Genomic DNA, 26,027 nt, shown 5'->3' with positions numbered 1-26,027 from the left:
GACTGGAGGGAAGTGAAGAGGCTGCCACGACGGTAGGACTAAAGTGCCTGGTACAGTTTTGAGCACCGCGGCTCACTAGAGCCCGCGGGAGGAGGCCAGGTGCGCTCAGGTAGCCGCTGATTGGTCCAACGTCACAAGGTCACGCCCCCTCGCAGGTGGAGCCGAGGCTAGCCTGCTGGAGGCACTCGCGAAGCCCCTGTGGACCCGCCCTGGTTCCCTCCGGCGACCTCCCTGCTCTTTTGGAACTACTCCTGAAAGGTATCCCGTAGCTCTTGCAGGGTTCTGGTTTCTCTGGAAAATAGTATAACAAAACAAAACCCCCAATCGACTCCACCTCAGCCCCTGTAGCACGAGAAGACAAATATTCCATTGCTGGCAACTACAACGGAAAAAAAGTGGAGACGCATCTGAAACCCGACAAAAAAACAGAGGCTTCCCATTCATGCTGCCGGAGGCGTCGTGTTCAAAGCTTTGATGGAGCAAGGCGTGTCTTAACACCAGCTACTGCAGGGTCTGCCCTCTGCCACTTTCTCCACCTCCCACGCGAGCCCTCTGGGAGCGTTGGGGATTTGAAACGGCATCGAGGTCTCAAAGGACCGCGGTACACGATCTGATATACGTTTGAGAGAATAGTTACTTCCGTTTGCAGCTGAACAAATGGTAGGAAACAAGCAGAGAAAGCCCCAGAGTTTGGAAGCCATAGTAACTTCAAAGGGCTTGAGGTAGGGAGATGGTTATGAGTTGTTAGCCCCGTTATTTCCAGCACCCGCAATAAAAATGCTTTCTTCCCCCTTGAAATGTTTCTTCAATTTGATGTTAAATACAAGTAATGGAGATTTTATTTTATCTATTATTGTTATATGTGTCTATGGGCCCACTGCACACATGCGCAGGTCAGAGGAGGACCTTGCGGAGTCGGTTCTCTCCTTAGTTCTGGAGTTTGAACTTAGGGCATCAGGATTGTGCAGAAAGAGTTTTGCTGCTAAGCCATCTCCGTTGCCCTCCTATTTTTTTTTTTTTTAAAGTAGAATCTCACACTGTAGTCTCAGGCTGGCCTTGAATTCATGACAAACTTTCCATCTCAGTATCTGAACTGCTGGCATTAAAGAGGTAAGACTTGACACTATTTTTAAGAATCTAATGTATCTCTGGCTGGCCTTAAACTCAATATAAAACTGGGAATGGCCTTGAACTTCTGAATCTCCCACCTCTACCTTCCTAGTACTAGGATTTCAGGCACGTATCCCCAGGCCTGGTTTAGTTGATTAAGGAAATTGAACCCAAGGTTTGCATGCCAGACAAGTAGTTTATCAGCTGAACTACAGCCCCAGTCCCAATAATGGCAAATTTATTTGTTTGTTTGTTTGTTTATTGATTGATTGGTTTTTTGAGACAGGGTTTTCTCTGTGTAACAGCCTTAACTGTCCTGGAATTAGCTCTTGTAGACTAGACAGACATCTGCCTGCCTCAGCCTCCGGAGTGCTGGGATTAAAGACATGTGCAACCACCACCGGGCCCAATAATGGCAATTTTAAATATACCTTTTATTAGTCTGAAATCCTGTATATAATCTGAAAACTACGTGGTGTGTAACGCTTGTCCCTTAGAAGACAGCCTCCCTGCTTGCTCTACGTTGCTCTTCCTACTATCCTGGACAAGAATGGCTGTCCTTGAGGCACACTGGGGCACACAAGTCCCTGGGCAGGCATAGGTTCCAACTGCTCTTCTCCCTTGTCCTTTCCCTGTAGAGTCAGCCCATCCTGCCCTGCCCCTCCACCTGTGCCGTGCCAGAGACTAAACACAAGGCCTCGCACATGCCCAGCAAGTACTCCACCACTGAGCTGCAGCCTCCACTCTGGAGCTGAGCAGTCGGAACCAATGGAACTTTTTTTTTCTCTGAGCTCTCTCCACCCCCCATTGCTCTCCAGAGAACCCCAGAATGATGCCTGAATCTACCTGCCCTTCTTACTACAAGTCTCTGACTGAGCAATGGAACTTGCGACACAATCAGGCAAGCACTGGCGTTACTTCCTCCACTGGGCGGGATTCAGGCTTGGATCCCACCTCTTACTGAGATGGAACCCTTACCTATCCATTGGTGTATGGATCCCACCTCTTACTGAGATGGAACCCTTACCTATCCATTGGTGTATGGAACTATTTTGACATCTACCCTCTAAAGTACTGTACTAGAGCCAGGAGTGGTGTTCTATGCCTTTAATCCCACTATGGGATGGGGGACAAGATGATTACTGCAAGTTCAAGGACAACCTGCACTACATAGTGAGCCAGTGCTTCAAAAACAGGTGCGTAGAATACAGAAGGGGGGGGGGAGGGCTGGAGAGATGGCTCAGAGGTTAAGAGCATTGCCTGCTCTTCCAAAGGTCCTGAGTTCAATTCCCAGGAACCATATTGTGGCTCACAACCATCTGTAATGAGGTCTGTGATCTCTTCTGGCCTGCGGGGATACACGCAGATGGTTTATTGTATACATCATCATCATCATCATAATAATAATAATAATAATAATAAAAAGAATAGAGAAGACAGCTCAGTGGGTAATGTGCTTGGTAAAGTCCTATGTTCAAATCCCCAGGACCTATGTAATATGGAAAACAGTAGCCCATCTGTAATCTCCTATGGAGGACTGGGAGGAGGATGGGAAGCTATCAGGCTAGCTAGCCCGGTTTATGGCGTCAAACCACAGAAAACCTGTCTCAAACAAGGTGAAAAATAGGACTGCTACCTCGACGGTTGTCCTGCGGCCATGCACCTGGACGTCTACTCACATACATGAACACACACCACCCCACCCCCACCCCACACACATACTGTACTCGGCTGTATTAGGATTAAGTGAATATGTGCACATGAGGATTGAACAGATTAATGTGTTAAAAACGCTGAACTCGGTAGTTGGCACAGAGCAAGGGCCCAGTGTTGTCGTTATTAGGGATGCGGACCATTTGGCTTCCCTGCCAGCCGTTCCTCTCCTAGCCAGCACCCCCATTTCCATAACTAAGAGAATGAGCAGTGTCGGAATCCTTCAATTTCACGGTTGAGGGTACCTGGCATCTGCTATCTCTGGGATCTTCAGTGATCCGCGCAGTCCCAGCAGCTGTGGTGGGTGGAGGCAACTTGCAGGAAAAGCCCAAGGCAGCTAGCTAGTGGCCTGGCGCTCCTGCTGGGGACGCTTGCCGAGTCCTAGGTGCTTGCACGAGTTGCTCTAAGACTCTGGCCCAGAGGGGACAGGGCGGCCCGACCTATTCCTCGCCCCCAAAGTTCCCCGCGCCGGCGCGGAGCCAGACGAAGCCATTAGGCGGACAGTTAAACACAAACGAGCCTCGGGATACAGGCCCTAATTAAGTAAACACTCGGCTGGAGAGTTGTGGAGCGGGCTCATTTCCGCCGCCTTCCCGGGCACTCAGCATTCCAGCGGGGGCCGCGAGCAGAGTGGAGCAAACGGTACTCAGCTCTTCTGCGTGCTTGAATCACGACGCAGCCTTCTGCGCAGCTTCCCCAGCTGGCCATTCATCAATTCAATCGTTTAACTGAATGAATTTCGGTCTTGAGTTTCAGTTAAATTTACGGATAGCCTGGTCAGCTCAGCATGGGCTATATAACAAGCTCTTGTCTCGGAAAAACAAAACAGACGCCCAGAATTTGCTTCCTCCACCCACAACCGATGATTACCTGGTGTAGGTGACAGCCCAATATCCTCCCAGATAGACAAATCCTAAAATGTAATTGCACCATCGAGCTCCCCTGAAGTTAGGCTGATGCTACCTTCTAAGGGACTAGGGCTGTGTTCACATCACCTCTTGCCCTTCTGTCTTGGCTACCAGTTCTTCCTGAGAGCACTTTGTGCGTCAGGTGGGCTATGTGAATCCTTATCTCAAGATGGGGTTCCTGGCCGGGCGGTGGTGGTGCACACCTTTAATCCCAGCACTTGGGAGGCAGAGGCAAGTGGATCTCTGTGAGTTCAGGCCAGCCTGGTCTATAAGAGCTAGTTCCAGTGCAGGCTCCAAAGCCACAGAGAAACCCTGTCTCGAAACACCCCCCCCACACACACACACAAAAGATTGGGTTCCTGGAATCCCACCATGGGCAGAACAAGTTTGGGACTGGAGAAAGACTAAGAGTTTCTGTCTGGTGATGTTTCAGAAACCTAGCATCAGATGTGATGAGGAGGCTTCCGGCTGTTGTTTCATTTCAGAGGAAGTGTCTGGCTGGGGGTACTCATTTTCCACAATGGGAATATACCTTACAGCGGAAGTCTTGCTTAGCGGACTCTGGGCCTCTGGAGCTTTCCCGTCTGTATTGGTTAGTTTTCTGTCATAATAAGAAAATACCCACTACGTGCAACCTAGAAAGAGAAAGGTTTGTTTGGGGCTCTCAGTTTTGGAGGCTCCAGGCCACAGCTGAAAGTGCCCAAAGTTTTGGGCTTATGCTAGCGCAGCATATCATGGCAGAGGTATAAAGGAATACGAAACCCACTTACCTCCTGGCCAGGAAAGAAAGAAAGGAAGAGGAATGGACCTGGTGCTCCAGAGCTATTCCCTAGTGGGCTGGGGAGACAGTTTCCTTCCGTGGGGTAGCCACTGGGAAGTTCTGGTAAGTCAACTTCCACTCAAGTTCATGCAAAAAACACCACTTGTACTCAGACACACTGAAAACGGGGTGCACTAGGCAGGAAGAAGGGAACTGGTAGGGGGAAAAGGAAGTCGGGAGAAGGTAACAGGGGATAAATGTGTCCAAATATATTTTATACATGCATACGATTGCCCTAAAAAATTAACTTTAGGAGACAGAAGTGAAGAGGCTAGTGAGACGGCTCGGCAGTTATGAGCACTGCTGCTCCTGCAGAGAACGCACAGGATGGCTCTTAACATTTGTAATTACAGTTCTAGGAGTTTCCACACCCGCTTTCAGCCTCCTCAGGCACCAGGAACACACATGGTGTACATGCATGTAGGCAAGCATATACACAAACAAATTTTTAAAAAATTAAAAGCCAAAATTAATTTGGGGCTAGGGAGATGGATCAGTGTTGAGGAACACTCTGTTTTTGAAGAGAAACCGGGTTTGTTTCCTAGCACCCACATGGCTGCCTCCCGCCATCCCTAACTCCAGTTCCAGAGAATCTGAAGCTCACTTCTGGCCTCTCTGAGCCCCAAGCATTCACAAAATGTATATGCAGATGACAAAATACTCATATACATAAAATGAATAAAAATAAAAACCCGAAATTCAAATCTGTAGCATTAACAAATCAAATATTAAATAACAAAATATGAGCACGTCTTCCTGGTAATCTAAAGAACTCTAGATCTCTCTCTCTATGTGTGTGTGTGTGTGTGTGTGTGTGTGTGTGTGTAGTTTTCTTTGAAAAAGGGTTGGTTTCACTGTGTAGCCTGTCCTGGAACTCACTTTATATACCAGGTTAGCCCCAGTCTCCCAAGTGCTGGGATTAAAGAAGTGTACCATCACACCTATCCCCAGGCCCCAGCTTTTAAATATTCTATCATTTCCCATTAGTGGACCTTGGAGATCAATCCTTTAATACATGGGCCTTTGGAGACCTTTGTGTGTGTGTGTGTGTGAGTGTGTGTGTGTATGTGTGTGTGTGTGGTGCTGCGGATAAAACTAACGGCTTTGTGTGTGCCAGGCATTGTACCACCGAGTTGTTTCCCCAGCCCCATTTGGAGGCAAAGATCTGAACTATACTACCATTTCCAACGGGGATAGCCTGCTGTACATCCTCCGGCTACATGGGGCTGGAACTATAATACCATTTCAACGGGGATAGCCTGCTGTACATCCTCCGGCTACATCGGACTGGAAGTCTTCCATTCTTTCTCCTTTTCCAGAGAATCACCCCTCCTGGTGTTTCTTGGTTGCATTTTTTCTTTTTTTGGTTTTTCGAGACAGGGTTTCTCTGTGGCTTTGGAGCCTGTCCTGGAACTAGCTCTTGTAGACCAGGCTGGTCTCGAACTCACAGAGATCCGCCTGCCTCTGCCTCCCAAGTGCTGGGATTAAAGGCGTGAGCCACCACTGCTCGGCATTTTGTTTTTAAACACTCTCCGTTTACTGTGCTGCGCAGCCTCTGGTACCACTGCTTCCCTCTAAGCGTCTCCGCTGCTTTACTCTCTGCTACCTCTCTCCCTCTTTCCTCCCACCTAAAACCCTCTTGGAGACGGAGGCTAAGGTTGTCAGAATCAAACAACTCCAGACTTCCCCACAGCACCCACACAGGAAAATATGCGTGAGATAAAAGGTACAATTCACAGATAGCCTGCCTTTCCTTTTCCTCGTGTGTGTGTGTGTTCCCAATGTGAGGGCACATGTATGTAGTGGGTACGTATGAAACACAAACGCATGCATGTGGAGGCTTGGGGTTGTTTGTCAGTCAGGAATCTTTCTATGGTTCTTCTACCATATCCTTTGAGGCAGGGTTTCTCATCAAACCCAGAGTTTCCCAAAACAGCTATACTTTTGACTAGCTAGGTTCCTTTGGGGATCCCATGTCTTCGCCTTCCTAGGCTGAAATGTCATGTGAGAGCCTGCTACCCATGGAGGTCAGAGAAGGCCCCAGATCCCTGAAACCGGAGCTACAGGTGGTTGTGAGCTGCCATACAGGCGCTCTGGGAGAGCAACAGTGCCCTTCCCTGACTCTTCCCTGGCCCTAATGAACATCTTTTAACTACTGTTTTTTATTTGTGTGTGTGTTTGTGTGTAGTGTATGTATGCGTGCATTGTGTGTGTGTGTGTGTGTGTGTGTGTGTGTACATATGTACATGTGCTTGTGCTGGTACACTTGTGTGTGGAGTCCACCACGGAAGACTGCCTGGACAGGACTGTAAGCCAATAGAAAGTCATTATTAGCAAGCTGGGGACTACACTGGATGTTTGGGATCCCAGTGTAACTCCAAGCCTTTTAAGCACAAAAAACATATCCTGGGTTGACATATTTCAGAAGCTAAAAAGCAAGGTTAGTAGGCTTAGAGACTTTCCCAGAACTATGGACTTTGATGGGTTACATTTTTGCTTTCAGTTTTGGCAGATGGTGCTGTCTGTATGCTGAGTTTTACAGCCTGAGTGGTACTTCCATCATGGAGTCAGTTGTGCTAAGCTCTGGAAGCTATTTCACTCCTGCCTGTGCCTGTGACTACACAGGTCCGTGTCGAGTGTCTTCCTCACTGGTTTTCCACTTCATTGGTTTTTTTTTTTTTTTGTTTTGTTTTGTTTTGTTTTGAGACAGAGTCTCTCAGTGAGCCCAGAGCTGGCTAGTCAGCAAGCTCTAGGGACCCACCTCTCTGCCTGCAGTGTTAAGGTTACAGACACATGACTTTTAAGTAGGTGTCGGGGATCCAATCTCAGATCCTCATGTTTGGACATGGGAGATCTACTGAGCCATCGCTCCAACCCCAGGCAGGAATTTTTGTCTTCTTTGTCCACGGCTAGATCCCCAGTGCAGAAAACAGCCTGGCATCAAATGCTCAAACACTCAAATATTTATTGAATGAGTGAAACCAACACAACGATAAACCGTTAGCATCCGGCGGGGTACTAAATGCACAAGAGAAGCAAAATCAATGTTGCTTCCCTGGCTGACCGCACACAACAGCGCTGCAGTGCATCATGCAAGGCGAAGGGTCTTTGTAAAGTGCACACAAATCAAGTGCATCATAAGAAACTGAATGACCGCAGTTCCGCATTGCTCACTGCATGGCAGACCTGCAGCCGTGGACTTCCATGTGTGAGCTTATTCCAGTCCATACAATTCTCTGAGTAGTTCACGTGATTTATATTTCTTTTTCTTTTCTTCTCTTTTTGATACAGGGCTTCTCTGTATAGCTCTAGTTGTCCTGGTCAAATTTCTTAATAGTTAGAAGTTCTGTCCCCTGCGCACGGCCAGACAGCCAAGACAGAGGCAAAATCAGTCTATCTACCCCAGTTCTGCTCTCCAAAATTTGCTGCCTGACTCCATTACCAACCTGCTATTGAGAAGCATTTTCTGGAATGAACTTGGAGAATATGTTTTGTACCTGAGAGAGAATATCTTTAAATATTGAAGAGTTTTCTGTTTTGCTGAAGACTGGACCCAGGGCCTTGCATACGGCAGGCCAAATAAGCTCCGTTTCCAAAGAACAATCCTTTTTCTCAACTCGGAAAATAAACATATTTGACCTTGGTTGAAGGTTAAACTCTGGGTCTTCTGAGAAATATTTAGATAGAGACTTTCTTCCCATTTTTGGTAGTAAAATTCCTAAGTTTCACTCCCCCGGATCTCACTGATGGGGATGTCTCAAAGACCAGGAGATGTTTCCCAATCATCCAGGAAGTGGCCTTAAAACTGGGTGAAGCCATTTCTGGGCATGCGCCACCCAGCCCTGTCAGAAACTGTTTCACAGTCTTGCTTCTTTGAGTCTATCCCTGAATTCCCCGGGAGCCTCCTTTTTGCCGTGTGACGTCATTAGCCAGTACTTCCCATCTGTGCTTCAGGTCCTCAGAGGTGCTGAGACAACAACCTCTTTACGTTTATTGAGAAATCCCTCTGCTTTGCTTCCCTTCCCTGAATCTTGGGTGAGGTAGTGCTGACTTCAGGGCTTACTGAGTGCCTGCCAAGGCCTGAGCAATTACCTTGCAGAGACCAGAAGCCAAGCAGGCAACCTACACACAGAGGGCAAAGGATCAATAAGGCGCTTAGAAAGCCTCAGACTTCACTGGCAGGCTGAGCTCCCGAAACTCAGAATTCTAGACCCTGCTCCCCCACACCTTAAAGAAAACAATAACAATAGAATATTAACAGCTGCTCTCAGGATCATTCTTCAGTTCCCTCTGCAAGGCAGGGTTACCCCTGCGGGTTGTCTCCCAGTTCCCTTTAGAAATTACTTCCTTCAGCCAGCAGGAGACACTGTTGGGGGCAGGAGGGCAGGCCAGAGGAAAAGCCTGTGACTTCATCTTATTTAATCTGAGTTTCATTTCTGTCCATTGCTTGGCTTTTCAGGCTCTCTATTACTATGTTTAAATTCCTCTCAGTTAAATACTTGACCAGACTCTGGCTAAAAGAAAGGCTAAGATGGGCTGGAGAGATGGCTCAGCCATTGAGAGTGGGAATGAGCTTGCAAGGGACATGATTTAGGTTCCGGTCATCCACACTGGGCAGATTACAACCACCTGTGACCCTAGCTGTAGGGGAAATCTATCGCCCACTTCTGGCATTCATATGCAACTACACTCAGGAGCACATACTACCCATATAGACACAGACAGCATACTTTGGTCAGTTGTTGGTGCCCATCTAGGGGCGAATTGTTTGTTTGTGTTTTGTGGAGGCCTGAAAATGTGAGTCTAATTTCCACCTTGTCTGATGGTGAGAAAGTTTGAAGGTCACTCAAAATGGTTGACAAGCATAGTGTGTGTTCCCACTCAGGATGTGAGTGCTTGGTTCTTTTGACATTGATTGATTGACATTCAGTCCTGACAGATGGTCAGGATATGCATACATACTTTTGCTCCTTCCTTTATAACTATGAGGCCACCTGGGGAGGGATGGCTTTCAGGATTTGTGACCTAGAGCAATTCCACTGCCTGAACAACAGAATGCTCAGAGTGATAAAGCCATTGACTGGTTAAGTTGTCCAAGTATCATGTTAATAAAGTCTTTTGTTCTCCACCATTTACTTTGGGTGTAAAAGCTGTGGAAAAAATAAACGTGGGTGATTTCAGGATTTCAGCAATGACTGGAAGGCCCTCCCGGTATTATTCTATGGTTTCTGTCTTATGATTTTTATGCATCTTCATATTCTTTACTTATATTTCTAAAATTCCCATGCCCCACCCTGGCAATAGGTGGTTTTATGGAGGCCGGTCCTCGACAGTGTTTACCTCAGAAAAAAGTTAACCAAGGATGCTAGAAACTAGACCCAGGGCTAACTGAACCACCTAGCATCTCCATCTTGATGTTACCTCCTTGGAGTATCTATTAAAAATGGGTTGCCTGAGGGCCTCTTTTATTTAAAACAATTTAAAATTATCTTAGTCTGTTTTCTATTGCTATAACAGAATACCACAGACTTGGTAGTTTATAAAGAAAAATTTGAGGGGCTGGAGAGATGGCTCAGTGGTTAAGAGCACCACCTGCTCTTCCAAAGGTCCTGAGTTCAATTCCCAGCAACCACATGGTGGCTCACAACCATCTGGAATGAGATCTGGTGCCCTCTTCTGGCCTGCAGGCAGAGTACTGAGAATACTGTATACATAATAAATAAATAAATCTTAAAAAAAAAAAGAAAAAAAGAAAAATTTGAGTCTCATCTCCAGCTCAAGCACATTCCAAAGCTCAGTTGGTAGAGCGAGAAGCAAGTACAAGACCCTGTGTTTGGTCCTTAGTGCCTTATAAACCAGGCATGGTGGTACAATCCTGTAACCCCAGCACTGGGGAGTGGAGGAAGGAGGATCTCAATACCCTCCGTTTCCTAGTGACTCTGGAGCCAGCCTGGACTACAGGAGGCCGTGAGATGTTGTCTCAAAAAGGAAAGGTGGTGAGCTGAAGAAGGAAAGTTTGGTTAGTTCAGTTTTGGGGAGTCCAAGGGCATAGAAGAGACACCTACATGCCATGCAGAAGGGAGTACAAAGGTGGACTTGCCTTTTTTTTTGAACTTTTTTTTGAGACACAGTCTTACTGTGTAGCCCAGGTCGTCCCTGAACCCCCAGTCTCTCTGTCACAGTCTGAGTGGGGAGATTACAGGTGTGTACCACCACACTTGGCTTGGATTTGCCATTTCTCATTTTATTTAATTCTTTTTTTTAAATATTTATTTATTTATTATGTATACAATATTCTGTCTGTGTGTATGCCTGTAGGCCAGAAGAGGGCAGCAGACCCCATTACAGATGGTTGTGAGCCACCATGTGGTTGCTGGGAATTGAACTCAGGACCTTTGGAAGAGCAGGCAGTGCTCTTAACCTCTGAGCCATCTCTCCAGCCCCCTTTATTTAATTCTTAATTGTGTGTGTATGCGTGTGTTCATGCACACATGCTCACGAATGCAGTGTTTTTGAAAACCAAAGGCAACATTGGATACCTCGGAACTGGAATCACTAGTGGTTGTGAGCCACGGGACTTGTGTGCTAGGAACCAACTTCCTGTCTCTTCTTCTTCTTTGGCTTTTGGAGTGCTGGGATAAAAGGTGTGTGCCACCACTGCCCAGCAAATTTTCGAGGTTTATTTATTTTTATGTGTATGTGTGTTTTGACTGCGTGTGTGTCTGTGTACCTTGTACATGCAATGCCCATGGAGGCCAGAAGATGGTTCAGATCTTCTTGGAATTGTAGTTACAGACAGCTGATAGCAGCCATGTGGGTCCTGGAAATCAAACCAGGGTCCTTTGGAAGAACAGCCGGTGTTCTTAACTGCTAAGCCATCTCTCCACCCCGACCCAACCCTCTTCTAGAACAGCACAAGCTCTTAACTGCTGAGCTACCTTACCAGCTGCAGGTTTGAAGCGCCCCACTCTCCCGATAACTAACTCACTCCTGACATAAGGATGATAATTCCTGAAGGCTCTACCCTCACGACCTGACCACCCTTCATTAAGTCTCACCTCCCAACACCACAACAACGGCAATCCAGCTTTTAACACGTCAGCTTGGGAGATGTGTTCAAACCACAGCCAAGCCCAAGCATTATGAAAAACTTCAAACACACGAAAGAATGAGAGAACATGTTCTACTCTGCTCCTTCAGGTGCTGAGAGAACAGCTACCTGGCCAGGTCTTCCTCCTCCCGGGAGATCCATGAGCCCGCTTCTCTGCAGGCAGAGCCTCCGCTCTCCAGTCGCAGCTTCACCAGCAATGCAGGTGCAACTGGACCCCCACCTTCTGATTTGTCTCCTTGTTGGTTTAGAACTCGGCTTTCTAATATGGGTGTTGAGCACTCCCTGCCCCATCACACATCCCAAACTGGAACATTCTCCTTAAAGAATTACACTGAGGCAGGTTCTTGCAGGTGTTACAGAAGGCCCACATCAGTGGCAGCATGGGGAGAGGCCGTCCCACACACTACCATCGTGGAAGTGTTTGTTTTTATGGAAAGATGTCCACAGTGTGCTGTTGAATACCGAGAGAAAGGTGCCGGTGGCTGGCTAGAGCGTGAGTAACTAGACAGATATGTGATAAAGCAAACATTCGAAAGTGTCGCCCGGGGAATCCAGGTGGTTGCTTCTGGTACAATTCTTTCATTCCTTTGTGTATTTTAATTCCTGTGTGTGTGTGTGTGTGTGTGTGTGTGTGTGTATCCTGAGTGTGCAGATGCCCCACTAGTGTTAAAGTCTACAAGGATGCACCATCACACCTATTTTTTATAAAGATTTATTTATTTATTATGTATAAAACATTCCTTCCATGTATGTTTGTATGCCAGAAGAGGGTGCCAGATCTCATTACAGATGGCTGTGAGCCACCATGTGGGTGCTGGGAATTGAACTCAGGACCTCTGGAAGAGCAGTCAGTGCTCTTAACCTCTGAGCCAGCTCTCCAGCCCCACACCTATTTTTTTTTTTAACATGGGTTCTAGAATCAAACTTAGGTCCTCATACTGGCAAGGCTTGCACTTTACTGACTGATATATCTTCTTTAGGATGTATTGTATATGTATGTGAGTGTGGTGTGGGTGTGTATGGTGTGTACACACATGCAGGCGTGTGCATGGTTGGAGGAGGATGACAGTGTTGGCTCTATCGCTCTTTGCTCTGTTCACTTGACACATGGTATCTCACTGAACCTGGAGCCAGGCTGGCTGCTGGTGCCCAGCAAGCCCCAAGCTCCTGTCTCCATCCCCAACAGTGCTGGGGTTACAGGTGTGTGCACAGCCACCCCTAGCTTCTAATGTATGTGTGGAATCTGAACTCAGGCTCTCATTCTTGGACGGCAATGTTCTTATCCTCCAGGCTATCTCCTCAGCTTTTCAGAATAATTTGTAATATAATATTTGGACCTACTTATTCTGTTGGATGTGGTATTTTGTACTCAACACTTGGGAGGCAGAAGCAGGAGAATGGTGAGTTTGAGGTCACCCTGGGCTACACAGCGAGGCTCTGTCTCAAAAAATGTAAATAAATAAATAAACAAATAATTAAAAATAATATCTAAGACCAGGTATTATGGTGTGTACCTAGAATACCAACACTAGGGAGCAGAGGCAGGCTCACCTTCAAGGTCAGCTGAGCAACAGAGGAAGACTATCTCAAAGCAGAAACCCTCATGATATTCTAGATGGGTTTCAGAGCTGGAGAGGTGACTGAGCAGCTGGTATTAGTGATTGTGAGACTCTGAGTTTGGTTCTCGGCATCCACATGAAGACTCTCAACTAGATACCCGCAGCTCCAGTTCCTTCTTCTGGCCTCCAAAGGCACATGCGTAGTGCACAGCAATACCATCCAAGTAAAACACTCATACACATACAATAAATAAAATAAAGTAGAACAACTTAAAAAATTATCAGACCCTGATAGCATGATCCTATAAAGCTAGTTCCCTGGGAGGCTATAATAGGAGAACTGAATGTTTAAGGCCTGCCGAGGCTACATCCAGAATTTGAGTCCAGCCTGGCAATTTGATGAAATCTTGTGTCAAAATAACAACAGCAATAATAATAAGCCAGTACTCTAGAAGCTAAAACAGGAAGATCAGGAGTTCAAGGCCAGCCTCAGCTAAGTAGATTGTTTTAAGCCATTGTGGGCTACATGTGACCCTGTCTCAAAAAACTCTAAACATGCAGGGCACAAAGCCACACGCCTTCAATCCTAGCACTTGGGAACGAGAGGCAAGAGATGTAAGAGTTTCAAATGTGGAGCTGGGGAGATGGCTCAGTTGTTAAGAGTACTGACCGTTCCTCCAGAGGACCTGGGTTCAGTTCCCAGCGTCCACATGGTAGCTCACCACCTTCTGTAACTTCACTTCCAAGGGATCTGTTGGCCTCTCTGGCTTCCACGGGCACCAGGCATGTACTTGGTACATGTACATCTGTGTAGGCAAAGAACTCATACACATAAAAAAGAAATGCGTTTGTATTAAAAAGTAGGGTGGAGAGATGACTCGGCTATTAAAAGCCCTGACTGCTCTTTCAGAGGACCTGGGTTCAGTTCTCAGCCCCACATGGCAGCTCACACTGTCAGTAACTCCAGTTCTAGGGAATCTAACACCATCTTCTGGCCTCTGCAGATACCAGGTACACACACAGTGCACAGACATACATGCAGGCAAACAAAAGAAAAGAAAAAAAAAGAAAGAAAGAAAAGAAAAGAAAAAAAATAACTCGAAAAATGAAACCGAAAAAGAAGTCATAGCAGCTAGGCTTGGTGGAGCACACCTTTGATCCAAGCTCTTAGGAGGCAGAGGCAGGCGGGTGTCTGAGTTCCAGATCAGCCTTGGGTATAGAGAACCTGTCTGGAAAAAAATTAAAAAAAAAACCCACCAACAACAACAATAAAAAAGAAAGATCTATTGAACTGAGCCTGTTGTCGTTCTCACTGTTGAAGCTGGCATTTCTCTGTGTGCTTGACGCTCTTCGTTCATTGGGAACACCACGAAGAGTCTGAGCGCATGCGCAGCACACCTTGTTCCCTGTAGGCGTGATGGCAAACGACAAGGCGTGCAGCTGTTACCAAATGAACTAACGACGAGATACAGAGCCCCGTTCCCTTTTCTTTCAGGACAGCATCTTGCTGCAAGACCCTTCCTTCCTTCCTTCCTTCCTTCCTTCCTTCCTTCTTTCCTTCCTTCCTTTCTCCCTCCCTCCCTCCCTCCCTTCCTCCCTCCCTCATTCCTTCCTTCCTTTCTCCTTCCCTCCCTCCTTCCTTCCTTCCTTCCTTCCTTCCTTTCTCCTTCCCTCCCTCCTTCCTTCCTTCCTTCCTCTCTCCTTCCCTCCCTCCTTCCTTCCTTTTTTTGGTTTTCGAGACAGGGTTCCTCTGTGTAGCCATGGCTATCCTAGAACTTGCTCTGGAGATCAGGTCAGTCCTGAATCAGAGACCGACCTGCCTCTGCCTTCTAAGTGCAGGGATTAAAGGCGTGTGCCACCAATGCCTGACTCCAAATGATTACAAACTCTCCTTGTAGCTCATACCTTACTTGAAGTCTCCATCCTTCTGCTTCAGTATCATCTTCTGCTGGATACCTCATGCCTTTCTTTTTTGTTTTTCAGGCAGTGTTTCTTTGTGTAGCCCTGGCTGGTCTTGAACACCAAGATCTGCTTGCTTCTGCTTCCCAGTGTTGGGATTAAAGGCAGGTGCCATGACCGCTCAGCTGGAAATCATATTTCTCTCTCTTTCTCTCTCTTTTTAAAATCTTTTTTTAAAATATTTATTTATTATGTATACAACATTCTGCCTCCATGTATGCCCAGGTGCCAGATCTCAGTACAGATGGTTGTGAGCCACCATGTGGTTGCTGGGAATTGAACTCAGGACCTCTGGAAGAGCAGCCAATGCTCTTAACCTCTGAGCCATCTCTCCAGCCCCTCTTTTAAAAATCTTTATGCATTTATTTATTTTTATTTCATGTATATTGGTGTTTTGCCTGCATGTATGGCTGTGTGAGCATGTCAAATCCCTTGAAATTGGAATTACAAGACAGGTGTGAGGTGCCCATATAGGTACTTGAAATTGAATCTGGGTCTTCTGAAAGAGAAGTCAGTGAATAGCAAAATTATTAGTAATTGTGTCTTCCTCTCTCATTTTCCTTGTATCACATTTGTATATTTTTCTTTTTTGTTTTCTTACAAAAAACAAACTGTGGGGCTGGAGAGATGGCTCAGTGGTTAAGAGCATTGCCTGCTCTTCCAAAGGTCATGAGTTCAATTCCCGGCAACCACATGGTGGCTCACAACCATCTGTAATGAGGTCTGCTGCCCTCTTCTGGTCTGCAGACATACAGACAGAATATTGTATACTGTATACATAATAAATAAATAAATATTTTTTTTAAAAAAAAAAACAAACTGTTGGGCCAGTGAGATGGCTCAGCAGGTAAAGGCACTTGCCACCAAGCCTGATGGCCCAAATTTGATTCCCAGGACCCACAAGGTAGAGAGGGAGAACACCAGTTCCCCCAGGTTGTTCTCTGATTCAGTGTATTCACACATAAACACCAATCAGTCAATCAATGTAAAAAACTATTTTAAAATGTTGTCATTTGTGAGTTTAAAAAGTAGTTTTAAACAGAGATCAGGTTTTAAGATTTGCCAGTAAAGAACCAGTTGACCCAAGCCAGAAAGGACAACCTCCAGGACAGGAGGGGGACTAACAGAAGACTCCGGAAGATCTCCGCAGAGACTCTAACAAGTCTCCGGGCTCTGCCACTAATCTGCATTTTGTAGGGCTTGCTGGAGTAGGCTTTCACACCCTGCTACACAATAGTTAGGACACCAAAGCCACTCCCTGGATAAAGGGTGACAGCAAGATAAAAACATCACCAGCTAAGGTCTTTAAAAATTTAAAGGCCCGATAAAGCCCTCCGTTCCACATCTGCTAGGGAAGGAAATCGCCTCTGGGAAGCATGTCTGTGGCTGCCCACCTGTACAAACACCTACCCCTGCCATCTTCTGGAGCTGGCCTGAGGGCCTGGGTCTCCTCAGAGTTGGGGGGGGTCCATCCTGTCATGATGTTCTGGAGGATCAAAGCCTGAGATCTAAAGCCTTGGCGAGAATGTGACCACCTGAGGGCATAGATAGGGGGGCCCTGCGTGCAAGAGGCCTGAGCGCTCAGAATGGGGTGCAGCACGTTCCCTGGCTCCACCAGCCTGTCTGCCTACCTCAGACAGAGAGATGTAAGGGCTGGTGCAGGGCTGGTGCAGGGCAGGGCTCCAGGCTGACGCTGCAGAAAGGAAGGAACTGGTGGTGGAGGTGGTGGAGGTGATGGTGGAGGTGGAGGTGGTGGAGGTGATGGTGGTGGTGGTGGAGGTGGTGGTGGTGGTGGAGATGGTGGAGGTGGTGGAGGTGATGGTGGTGGTGGAGGTGATGGTGGTGGTGGAGGTGATGGTGGAGGTGGAGGTGGTGGAGGTGATGGTGGTGGTGGTGGAGGTGGTGGTGGTGGTGGAGATGGTGGAGGTGGTGGAGGTGATGGTGGTGGTGGAGGTGATGGTGGTGGTGGAGGTGGTGGAGGTGATGGAGGTGGTGGTGGTGGTGGAGGTGGTGGTGGTGGTGGAGGTGATGGTGGTGGTGGAGGTGGTGGTGGTGGTGGTGGAGGTGGTGGTGGTGGTGGAGATGGTGGAGGTGGTGGAGGTGATGGTGGTGGTGGAGGTGATGGTGGTGGTGGAGGTGATGGTGGTGGTGGAGGTGGTGGAGGTGATGGAGGTGGTGGAGGTGATGGTGGTGGTGGAGGTGGTGGTGGTGGTGGAGGTGGTGGTGGTGGTGGAGGTGATGGTGGAGGTGGAGGTGGTGGAGGTGATGGTGGTGGTGGTGGAGGTGGTGGTGGTGGTGGAGATGGTGGAGGTGGTGGAGGTGATGGTGGTGGTGGAGGTGATGGTGGTGCTGTGTGTATGCGCATGTGTGGGCGGACGCTGTAGCTTCTGCAGTCACTTTCCACTTCATTTTTTAAGACAATCTCTCACTGAACCTGGAGCTCACAGATTCAGTTAGCCAGCAAGCTCTGGGGATCCACCGTTTCAGTGTCCTCCTTCCCCAGTTCAGGGGTTACAAGTGCATGTACCCTGCGTGTGCCCACTTTTCTGTGGGTGCTGGAGGTCGGAACTTCGGTTCTTCGGCTTGCACAGTCAAGCACTGTACCAGCTGAGCCATTTCCCCAGACCCTGTCAGTTTTTGAAAAACGTTTTGTTGATTCTTTGTGGATTTTACATCATGCATTCCGATCCCATTCATCTTCCCATCCCTTCATATCCGCCCTCTTCCCTTGCAACCTCCCCCCACTAAAATAAAATTTAAAAGAAAACAAACAAACCAAAAGTCTTGGCAGGGAAGCTGTAGGGCGACACAGCGAGTCACCCAGTCAACCCTTTAGTCCGTACATCTTTACTTGCAAGTGTTCGTTGCTGTAAGTCATTGGTCTGGTCCAAGGCCTCTGGCTTCTGCTGCACCAGCGATGCTGGGCCCTCACTGGAACTCCCGAATATCCTGTTGTTGCCTCGGGTCATAGAGATCCTGCAACTTTGGATCTGCAGGTCTGGCCCCTTCACAGGCTCCGGTGGTTTAGATATGAAGTGGATGCTGGGGTAGGCTAACTCACAGCCCTGGTTTTGGACCTGGGTGGTAGCCGGGTTGATCAGCCTGCCAGCTTTCCCTTATCTTCATACCTGGGTCAGCTCTCCAGCACCGCCCCGGCTAGCCTACCCAAGGCAGCAGACAGCAAGGAGTGGGGCCAGTTCTGCTCTCACGCCCTAGGGACTGGCTCACTGGCACCGCCACCTCCAGGGACAGCTCTACTGTTTTCCCCAGCTAAGGTGCAGGGCAGTCCTTCCTTCCTTCCTTCCTTCCTTCCTTCCTTCTTTCCTTCCTTCCTTCCTTGCTTCCTTCAACATATACTTTAAAGAAGCACCAAGGCATGGTGGTTTATGACTATGTTCCCAGCACCAAGCAGGTGGAGACAGAATTATTGTAAATTTAAACGTAAAGAGTGCCAAAGGCCACTTTGGGCTACAAAGTCAGACTCAGTCAATGCAAACGACAAGCAATGAAAACGAATGGAAAAATGAATCATACAGCTAGTGTTCTTTTCGCAGAGTAAAAATAAGGCATTGTAACTCAGCTATGAGCTGTGCCCCCTCCTTTTCCTCAAAGAGGCATGTTTAACGGGTTTGCAGTCTCAGTATTTGGGAGGTTGAGGCAGGGAGGATTAGAAGTTCAAGGCCAGCCTCTGCTACACAGTGAGTTTGAGGCTAGTCAAGAACCAGAGAGAGAAAGGCAGAGCCAGTTTACAAGAATCGCAGTGGCAGTGGCGTTCGGAGTCCTACTAGAGCGCAATCATGCCTATTATGTCCTATAACTGAGGGGCTGTCATGGCCATGAAGAGAAAGAACTGTGTGGCCATCGCCGCTGACAGGCGTTTTGGGATCCAGGCCCAGATGGTGACCACAGACTTCCAGAAGATCTTTTCCATGGGTGACAGGCTCTACATAGGCTTGGCCGAGCTGGCCACTGATATCCAGACAGTTGCCTAGCGCCCCAAGTTCCGGCTGAACCTGTATGAGCTGAAGGAAGGTCGGCAGATCAAGCCCTATACCCTCATGAGCGTGGTGGCCAGCCTCTTGTATGAGAAACGGTTTGGTCCCTACTACACAGAGCCTGTCATTGCCGGGTTGGACCTGAAGACCTCTAAGCCCTTCACTTGCTCTCTAGACTTCATTGGCTGCCCCATGGTAACTGACGACTTTGTAGTCAGTGGTACCTGCTCCGAACAGATGTATGGGATGTGCGAGTCTCTCTGGGAGCCCAACACGGATCCAGAACACCTGTTTGAGACCATTTCCCAAGCCATGCTGAACACCGTGGACCGGGATGCTGTCTCGGGCATGGGCGTCATTGTCCACATCATTGAAAAGGACAAGATCACCACCAGGACACTGATGACCCGGATGGACTAACCCTGCGCTCTGGTCCTGGTTTCCTTTGTTATTTTTCTTTTTAATAAAATTTCTTTTCTTTCCAAAAAAAAAAAAACCAGAGAGAGTGCACAGACCATATTCTAAATTGTTGTGTGACTGTCTTAATCACTTGTACTGCTCACAAAACACACTGACAAGTGCCTTTGGGGAGAAAGGATTAGGTTGGTTTTTTTTTTTTTTTTGATTTTTGTTTTGTTTTGTTCTTGTTTTTTATTGTTGTTGTTGGCTAGCAGCTTGAAGACACAGTCCGTTTAGGCCTGGCAGGAAGGGGCCGAGGCAGCTGGTAACAGTGTGTCCACTCCCAGGACTCTAACCTTTGCCTCTTTCTTAGTCTAAGGTCTTCCTTTGCCCAGGGCATTCCCTCCCAAAGAAGGGGGTGGGTCCTCTGCCTAAAGGAACCTAATCTCAGTAGTCTCCCAGGTGTGCCCAGAGGCTGCCTTCCTTCTGGACTGTTAATCATCACATGCTCTTCCTGCTCCCTGAAAGTCCCTTTATTTCGTTTCATTTTTTAGAGGTAGGTCAGCTATAACTCACTTCAGTCAGGAAAAGCCTATATCCTCCTGCTTCTACCTCCCAAATGTTGGGGTTATATGTACCACCACTGTTCCCAGTTAAGAAACGTTTATGACACACTGTGGCTTACTTTTTTCAGGCTTATTTATTGATCAATTTATTTTTCTCTCACGTATTACATCCCAACTGCAGCTTCCCCTTACTCCACCTCCCCTCACTCCCAGACCGGCTCCTCCTCTGTTTTCCTTCATAAAAGAGCAGACTTCCCAGGTATGTCAACCAAACCCGGCACAGCAAGTTGCTATAAGACTAGCATATACCCTCATATCAAGGTTGGGTGAGGTAAACCTAGTAAGAGGAAAGGGTCCTAAGAACAGGCCAAAGGGTGAGAGACCCTCCTCACTTCCGCTGCTAGGAGTCCCACAAGAACACCACGCTACAAAGCTGTAACAAATAGGCTGAGTGCCTAGGTCAGTCCTATGCAGGCTCCATGGTTGCCACTTCAGTCTCTGTGAGCCCCTCTGGGCTCTGCTTCTTGTGGTGTTCGCAACCCCTCCGACTCCTACGATCCTTCCTCTTCCTCTGCAGGGTTCTCTGGCTCTACCAGGTTTTTGACTGTGGGTCTCTGCATCCGTCCCATCAGCTGCTGGCAGAAGCCTCCCTGGTGATGACTGGGCTAGGCTCTGGTCTACGAGTACAGCAGACTATCATTAGGGATCATTTCATTGACTTTTTTTTTTTTTTTTTTTTTTTGCCAGTTGTGTTTGATTCTATCTTAGTTCTCTGGGCTAGCCAGTTTCTGGTTCTTGGCCGTATAGGTAGTGTCAGGCATGGTCTCCCTCTCGTGTCATGGCCCTCAAGTTGGACCAGCCATTGTTGACCACTCCCACAAGTTCTGCACCACCATTATCCCAGCGTATCTTGCACGCAGGACAAATTTTAAGTCAAAGATTTTGTGACTGAGTTGATGTTCCAATCCCTCCACTGGAAGCCTTGCCTGGTTACAGAAGATGACTGGTTCAGGCTCCATAATCCTCGTTTTTGTTTTTGTTTTTTTTTTTTGGCAGGGTCTCTCTCTACATAACTAAACTCACTATGTAGACCAGGCTGTCCTGGAACTCCCAGAGATCCGCCTGCCTCTCCCTCCAGAGTCCTAGGATTAAGGGCGTGCGCCACCATGCCTGACTACAACTCACTTTTTCACCTACAATTATGTATTTTTGAACCTTTTCCGAGTGGACCCACATGACACTTGTGTGTGTGACCCGTGAAGAATAGAGTCCCCCATTACACTGAGGAACTCCATTTTACTGATGGTCACATCATGCCAACAGCTAAGAGCCTTTCTCTCTACCAGAGGCCAGCCTAGCTCATCTGAATATTAGCACCTTGGATTATTTTGGTGTTGTTTGTGGTGCTGGAGATTGGACCCAGGGCTTTGTTGATGGGTGCTCTACCTCTGAACTGCATCCCCCGCTGAGCTCTGAATTCTGCATGACCTGGGAGACCTTCCTTACATGTCTGGAGCCTTAGCGGCAAGGTCTGGGCCCCCTCAGCAGATGAACTTCCTTGCATGATGGTGAGTGTATTAGTTACTTTGTATCCCTTGGGACAAAACTCCTAACAACAGCAACTTGAGGAAGGGAGAGGTTACTTTGTCCCACAGCTGCAGGTACAGGCAGCAGGTCACACCATATGTTCAGTCAGGAAACAGGGATCTATGAATGCTCTGGCTTAGCTTCAGTTCTCCTTTACTATTAGTGGGGAATGAGAAAACTCAGTGTCTTAAACTGGCACGTTTCTTGTCAACATTCTGTGAACTGACAAGGATGTTCTTTCATTCACACCCGGCTTACTTAGTAGCTGTAGTGAGGTGGCTGAGGACGCTGAAGATCTGTTACAGCTCCCTTGCATCCGGTGACTTCCCTAGAAGGTCAGAGGCTTGCCCTCGGGCTGGGCTTCTTTGCAGAGCAGTGGGAATATTGCAAGAGAGTACATGAGCAGATGTCGTGAAGCCTGGGCTGACTCTCAGAACTAGACAGCTAGTCCGGCGGTGTTGGAGCATGCCGTTGTAATCCCAACACTTGGGAGGCAAAGGCAGGTGGATCTCTGTGAGTTCGAGGACAGCATAGTCTACAGAGTGAGTTTCAGGACAGCCAGGAGGGCTACACAGAGAAACCCTGTGTCGAGCCCCAACCCCTCCCGGCAAAAAGAAACAAACTAGACAGCTGCCCCGTCTGTGGAATCCCATTGGTTAAAGCGATCCACATGACCAGCTTAGATTTGAAAGTGGGAAAGATTTTTCACCTCAGGATGAGGTGGAGGGGTGGAAAGGCTTTGTGGCCATTTTTAATCGATTGAAGTGATATCTTCATCTAGATTCCTGGAAGACAGGAGGTATTTAGAGCTCTAAAATACACACAAAAAAGTAGAATTGCGGGAACTGTATTGTTTACATTCATGGATTGACTGTGATCGTGTGTGTGGTTATGCCAAGGCAAGCATATGGAGGTCTGAAGACAGACACCTTGTGAAGTTCTCTCCTTCCACCCTGTGGGTCCTGGGGATTGAATTTAGGGTGTCCTGGTTAGCTTTCGCCTTCAGCTTGACATAACCTAGAACTACCTGAGAAGGGATTCCCCAGGAATGACTATCCAGATCCTGGATAGGAGGGCCCAATCCACTGTGGGCAGCCCCATTCCCTGGGTAGGTGGTCTGGGGCTAAGCAGTGTCTGTCTGCAAGTGAGCAAACAGCATGCCTCCGTGGTTTCTGCTTTGGGTTCCTGCCCTGGCTTCCCCCAGCAATGGATTGTGACCTTTCACCTGAAATAAGCACTTTCCTCCTTCTCTAAGTTAGGTTTGGTCTGAGTGTTTAATCACAGCAACAGAATGAAGCTCAAACATCAGCCTTGTCTGTCTTTTTGAGCTGAGCCATCGCTGGCTCCGCCTTCTTCCTTCTTTTTCAGCTCCTGGGAACTGAAGCTTGAATCTCAGACTTGCTCGACAAGCACACTATCGTTGAGCTATACCCTCAACCTCAAGCCCAGTTTTTGCTGTTTGCTTTTAACTTTGTTCTGTTTTTGAGGCAAGATCTCACTGTTTATCCTGGTTTGGCCTCAAACTCATGGAGTTCTGCCTGATTCTACCTCTAAGGTGCTCAGGTTTCAGGTGGGCACCACCACAGAAAGTTCTATTTTGGTCAAGTCTTATTGATCTGTTTTCTTCTTTGGCTAGTCAAGCTCTCAGTGCCTCGTCTAAGAAACCTGCCAAATTCCAGGTCAGGAATTATCTCTGAATTGTAAGGTCTTACTGCTCACATTTTCATGTTTGGCCCACTTAGAATTCTTCCTTTTAAACTATGGTATGAGAATCTAGGGTTAGTATTTACATCCAGTTGTCTGGCAGCGTCCTTCCTTTCCCCGTTGGATGAACCGGCAGCCTTGTTCAGAATCACGCTGTTCCCACCTGGAAACAGTTCTCTTGTTTTTAGCATTAACTATGTTGCTTGAAAAGGCTTAAGGTACTTGTAATATCATATAATATAATATGTTATACTGGAGTATCTAATATACAAATGCAATTTTAAACAGCAGCAGCACTTTCCTTTTGATTTTGGCTCATTCATCTCTAACCATGAGTGGACACTGGGTTTTAGCATCCGTGGCTTTTCCCTTCATTCAGTGAGATAATCCCATTTCCCCCTGTAACCAGAGAGTGTGAAGTAATACATGAGCGGCTTTCCTGATGTCGAAACGCCGTTGAATTCCTGTGTAATCCAAATGTACTTTTTGTTTTAAACTGAGCTCCTTCCCTGGCTTCTGACGCAGCTCATGCCTTGAAGGAGCAATATCATTTCTTTTTTTTTTTTTTTTTTTTTTTTTGGTTTTTCGAGACAGGGTTTCTCTGTGGCTTTGGAGCCTGTCCTGGAACTATCTCTGTAGACCAGGCTGGTCTCGAACTCACAGGGATCCACCTGCCTCTGCCTCCCGAGTGCTGGGATTAAAGGCGTGCGCCACCATCGCCCGGCCGCAAAATCATTTCTTATCCTGGCTCCTTGTCAAAGCTCTGGTTTCGCTGGGCATAGAGCCACACACCTTTAATCCCAGCACTTGGGAGGCAGAGGCAGGTGGATCTCTGTAAATTCGAGGCCAGCCTGATCACATATATAGAATCACTTTTATCCATATGCGGACATATATAACACACACTTTTGTCCATATATAGAGAAATAGACAGTAAATATATAGTCACACTTTTATCATTTCATCGACTAATTCCTCCTCATATGGAAGAAGACGCTGCTCAGAGGCCTGTGTGTACTATCGTCGGTGACGCCAGCTGCCGTCCTGTGCACACATCTCCAGCGTTATGCTGTGTTCTGCAAACAGAAGTTCACTCGATCCACGCATCACTTTATGCAGTGAGTATTATCATCTATAATCTACACATTCTGAACTGAAGCACAGGGAGGCTAGCAGGCCAGTGGCCATGGCACAGAGCTGAATTCAAAGTCAGCCTTGGCCCCCACAGAGTCTGTGTTTACAGCCACTGCTTTTTATTCTTCGGGAACCTCGCTTTGCCTGCTCCAGCGTGTCATCTACAAAATGGACTGTGAACTCCCGTGACCAGCGCTGAGCACAGAGAGTACCGTGTGACCAGTGTGTGACTGCAAACTGCCAACTGTAATTGGCTGGAGTCATTTGTGGTTTGATTGGTCCCGGTGTCCGCCCTGACACACGCTCACGTGAGGCGTCTGCACTGGAGGCTCCCTCAGGGAAACTAGTGTGCGCTTTTTATTTTCAAGCTCTTCAGAAAAAAATATTAATAGCAGCTTTATTTAAAAGTTGGCCCATAGTTCTCCAATTTAAAAAGTATGTGGCTTTGTGTCTTTCATAGAGTCACAGACGTGTGCAGACATTACTACAGTCAATTTTAGAACACTTTCATTACCCCCTAAGGTATCCCATCTCCCAGCTTTAACCTCACCTCTTCCCAGGCTCCCTGGACAGCATCAACCACTTGTCTGTCTTCTATACCCATACAGATTGGCCCATTTCATCTATTGTAAAAATAGAATCATAAACTAATCTTTCTCTTATTTATTTATTTATTTAGGTTTTTCGAGACAGGGTTTCTCTGTAGCTTTGGAGCCTGTCCTGGAACTAGCTCTTGTAGACCAGGCTGGCCTGGAACTCACAAAGATCCGCCTGTCTCTGCCTCCCGAGTGCTGGGATTAAAGGCGTGCGCCAACACTGCCTGGCTTGTTTATTTTTTTGAGACAGGGTAGCAGAGAGAGGCCTGGAACTTACTAAGTGGAAGAGGATGACCTTGAACTCTGGATCCTCCTGCCTCCACCTCCCAAGTACAGGCATTATTCATAGCCATGCCCCCTCCCTCAGATCCTGGCTACCATCGTCTTCTGTGACTCTTTTTTCCCCCCGTGCTTTGAATTATGATTTTGTTTGATTGAGAGTCTCAAGAAATAGCCCAAACAGACCTCAAACTCAGCCTCCCGAGTACTGTGTGTACCACTGGGCCCAACTTGAACGATGTTTTGTGAATTCATCCATGATGTGCCATGTGTTCAGATTTCACGTCTTTTTCTGCCAGGTAGTGTGCCATTGTGTGGACATCCCCATTCAGTCTCTGTTCATCAGGTGATGGGCTTTGGGGTGATTCTTACATGTGGGCTCTCGTGTATAGCACAGCGATGAAAACATCACACGTTTTTGTGTAGACGTGTGATTTCCGGTCCCATGTTTTGCTTTCATACAATACATAAACATTATCCATTCTAACGCAGTCTTTGCCTGTGTCTGAGGTGAAGACATCTCTGGCCCTTGTAGCTAATCTCCGTGACTTCCAAGCCTTTACCGTTCCCGCTGCAGGGTCCCCTGC

The 26,027-nt window shown here is 47.4% G+C and overlaps 1 pseudogene; it reads left to right on the top strand.

Moving 5' to 3' along the window:
- The first annotated feature begins 18,977 nt into the window (after window positions 1-18,977).
- LOC121446708 lies at window positions 18,978-19,595 on the top strand (annotated as a pseudogene).
- The last annotated feature ends 6,432 nt before the right edge of the window (window positions 19,596-26,027 follow it).

This window comes from Microtus oregoni, unplaced genomic scaffold (assembly GCF_018167655.1).
Source record: "Microtus oregoni isolate MIOR12 unplaced genomic scaffold, Mior012 000004F_ref0000308, whole genome shotgun sequence".
NCBI lineage: Eukaryota > Metazoa > Chordata > Mammalia > Rodentia > Cricetidae > Microtus > Microtus oregoni.
This window is presented reverse-complemented; position numbering and strand designations above follow the sequence as displayed.